This window comes from Neolamprologus brichardi, unplaced genomic scaffold (genome assembly GCF_056152115.1).
Source record: "Neolamprologus brichardi isolate AB-2024 unplaced genomic scaffold, ASM5615211v1 NODE_ptg000031l+_length_7269946_cov_1, whole genome shotgun sequence".
In the NCBI taxonomy this organism is placed as follows: domain Eukaryota; kingdom Metazoa; phylum Chordata; class Actinopteri; order Cichliformes; family Cichlidae; genus Neolamprologus; species Neolamprologus brichardi.
Genome location: NW_028270136.1, coordinates 3,996,867 through 4,001,014, shown reverse-complemented (window position 1 = coordinate 4,001,014; position 4,148 = coordinate 3,996,867).

Sequence of the window (4,148 nt, the reverse complement as noted above, 5' to 3'; positions counted from 1 at the left end):
CGTACTCAAAGACCGCTAAGGCCGGAAGTGTGAGGCTTGTGAAATGGGACGGTCTAGCCTCCGTCGCGCTGCCCAGGTTGCCTAGCAACCATGATAGCTGGACATATTTTGTTCGTTCGTTTGTTTCTACATGAGCTTTGTGTGATTTAATAAGTATCTGAGGCTGAGACCACAGGACTGTAAAACATGATTGTTGGGCTTCATATCTGTACTGAACAGTCATATAAGATTAGCTAGTAAATAACAAATAGTTAATGTTGTTCATGAGACTAAAGTCAGTGTAAATATGACGTGGCCAATATTATAGTTATTATATTAATCATTATTAGTTATTACAGCAGTGAGTTTGAACTCTCAAATCAAATCACTTCTATTGTCACATCACATGTGCAGGTACACTGGTACAGCACATGTGAGTGAAATTCATGTGAGTGAACTCTGTCAAATACTGAGCTTCAGTAAAGATTCAAGTTGCAGTTATTTATATGTCTTATCACCTTAAATCTTCACTCAAAGACACTCAAGTATCTTTGACAGTGTATCTATAGATGTATTATATATAAGAGACAAATGTTGTTCCTTCAGTATGTTGGCATTAATAAATTTGGCTCAATGCTTACATATATGTGTAAAAAGCAAATGTACGAGCTGTGATAACTGTTTCTGATAGAATGAAGAGTAGACTGATATATGAAATATTCTTTTATTGGGTGAGAAAATCAGACCATGTCATAACTGCTTTAAGTCATACAGAATAGATATCAGAGCCTTAAACAGGCTGACTTCTGCTAAATGGGTCAAACTGGGCAGAAAGTCTACAAACACATAACATCCTTATAGAATATGATGTAACACTATAGATCAACTTACCTCAGAATATATAAAGCATATAAACAATTACAGCAATACCATATTTGTCACATGACGTAGGACTCCAGTAGAGAACGTAATTTAACTCTTTCTGCACCGCTGGGTGAATGAGACGCTGACAGATCGTTTTTTTCTTTCTATCGGGTTTGTTTTTCTTTACTCGAAGAGATCAAATTATTGGTGGGGACAATTCAATAACCGCTGGATATTGGTGGGGACATGTCCCTTCCGTCCATGCCAAATCTACGCCCTTGCTGCATGCTGTCTACCCTTACAGTAATCACACGGTTGCTGTAACAGTAAAGCTGCAGCTCTCCTATGGGCAGAAATCTGTGCCATCAGAAACTGAATTTGAATAAGTTAAATTTGAATTTGAATTGCTCAGATTGAATCTGAATTGTAACTTGAATAAATGCTTTTGAAAACTGAATTTGAATTAGTCTAATTTGAAATTGAATTTATGGTTTGAAAATGAAGTGATTTGCTTTGAAACTGCATTTTATCCTTTAAAAATTTAGCTCTCGAATAATTTCAGTTTCACTTCTCACCATTCAGTTTCAGTTCCAAAATTCAGTTTTTTGGAACTTACATCCGGTGTTCTGGGAATTTCTCCTACCCCCGTAAACCGTTCCTGAGCATGTGCGCGCATGCACACAACACAAAAAGGGAAGCTAAGCGCATCTGGCTGTGATTTCACGCTACCCCGTTGTCATATTTGCAGGAGAATAGGTAAGTAGTAAGCATTAGTACTTTTTATTGACGTTGATACTTGATTTTTTAAGCCTTTGTGATTGTTTGTCAATATTAAAGTGAAGTCGCTATCTGCTTTCTGCACAACTGTCGAATTTGCAGCTTCGGTGAAGTCTGCTGTCAAGTTACTGGACACGTGGTATTTGCACAACACTTTTGAGTCCGCAGCTTCGGTGTTTTAAGGCTGTCTCGGTAATGTCGTTATTTAATAAGTTAAATTATTTGCATTGTTAACTGCACATATTGAAGCTCATAAGAAAATGTTTACTTACATTCGTAGATATGGAGAAGAAGTGGGAAGAGATTTACGCGTTCATTTCTGCGGGCTCCTACCCTTCAGGATATGACAAGGCTCAGAAGATATGCCTCAAAATTCAAACAAAAGGGTCAGTAATTTATTGTTAATACTAACAGCTCATATATGTGGTTAAATTAATTTCTAAATATATATTGTTTTACTGCAGATGGAGAACTCTTTGTTGGAACCAGAAGAGTAGTAAAAACCATGGATGATGCCAGGAAGATATTTCATGAGTTTCATTCATCTCCAATTGGAGGACACACTGGCACACACAAAACGCTAAATGCAGTGTGTTCCAGATTTTACTGGTTTGGTATGACAGTTGACATTAAAACGTGGGTATGTATTTACTGTTTGTACTGTTGTTAAATAGCGTTTAAAATAAGCAAATTTTTTTGATATCAGTTAAAAGAGAAACTGTACACTTGCAAAATATAAATAAATATGGTCAAAGGAGCTTGCAAAGAAAAGCGTCTGGACTTCTTTAAGTTACTTGAAGACGTTTCACCTCTCATCCGAGAGGCTTCTTCAGTTCTAAGGTCAAATGGTGGAGAGTCCCAGATATAAACCTGGTGGGAGTTTCCCCCCACAGAGGGACAAAAGGACCCCCTGATGATCCTCTAATCGCCTGAGCCAAGGTGTGGAACTGGGTGTGGGTCCCAATCAGCCAGAGTTTCGGGTGAGTTCATTGTGAAACCTGGCCCCACCTTATCATGCGAATTCCTGAGGTCAGATGGCCCAGGGTGTGAGTGGGTGTTAAGGCGTCTGGGAAGGGATCTCAAAACTGGATTATAGATGGCAGAGAGTTGGTTTCGTAAACCACCGCCTCTGTTCAAAGATGGTCGCTCACAGTAGACATAGATGCTTCTTTCACTCCTCTTTCAAACCATCTGTCCTCTCTGTCCAAAATGTGAACATTGGCATCCTCGAAAGAGTGTCCTTTATCCTTAAGATGCAGATGGACCGCTGAGTCTTGTCCTGTGGAGGTGGCTCTTCTGTGTTGTGCCATGCGCTTGTGAAGTGGCTGTTTGGTCTCTCCAATGTAGAGGTCTGGGCATTCCTCGCTGCACTGTACGGCATACACCACATTGTTAAGTCTGTGTTTTGGCGTTTTGTCTTTCGGGTGAACCAGTTTTTGTCTGAGTGTGTTGCTGGGTCTGAAGTACACCGGGATGTCATGCTTGGAGAAAACCCTCCTGAGTTTCTCTGATACACCGGCTACATAGGGGATGACAATGTTGTTGCGCCTGTCCTTCTTATCCTCCCTCGCTGGTGTCTGATCTTCTTTTCTGTGCCTCTTTGATGACTTTAAAAACGCCCATTTCGGATAGCCGCACGTTTTGAGTGCTTCCTTTACATGTGTGTGTTCCTTCTTTTTCCCTTTAGGCTTAGAGGGAACATGTTCTGCCCGGTGGTGTAGGGTCCTAATTACTCCAAGTTTGTGTTCCAGAGGGTGATGGGAGTCAAACAGGAGGTACTGGTCCGTGTGTGTGGGCTTCCGGTAAACTTCGATGTTGAGGTTGCCATTCTCTTCAATGTGCACAGCGCAGTCCAGGAAAGGCAAACAGTCATCCTTCGTGTCTTCCCTGGTGAACTTGATGTTTTTATCCACAGCGTTGATGTGCGCAGTGAAGGATTCCACTTCTTGTGTCTTGATTTTGACCCAGGTGTCGTCTACATATCTGTACCAGTGGCTGGGTACTCTTCCTTTGAAAGAGCCAAGAGCCTTCCTTTCCACTTCCTCCATGTAAAGGTTGGCTACAATAGGTGACACGGGGGAGCCCATGGCACAGCCATGTTTTTGTCTGTAATAGCCTTCGTTGTATTTGAAATATGTGGTGGTGAGGCAGAGGTCTAACAGTGTGCAAATCTGATCGGGTGTGAAGTTGGTCCTGTCCTCCAAGGAGTTGTCTTCTTGTAGTCGTTTTCTGACAGTCTCCACTGCCTCCGTGGTGGGTATGCAAGTGAAGAGAGAGACTACATCAAAGGACACTATGGTTTCATCTGGATCCAGGGTAAGTTTCTGGACCTTGTCGGTGAAGTCGGTGGAGTTCTTGATATGGTGTGGGGTGTTCCCCACGAGAGGAGCAAGGATGGTAGCAAGGTGTTTTGCAATGTTATAAGTGGCTGAGTTTATGCTACTGACTATGGGTCTGAGTGGGACAGCTTCCTTGTGGATTTTTGGAAGTCCGTAAATGCAGGGTATGGCATCCCCTGGGTAAAGGCG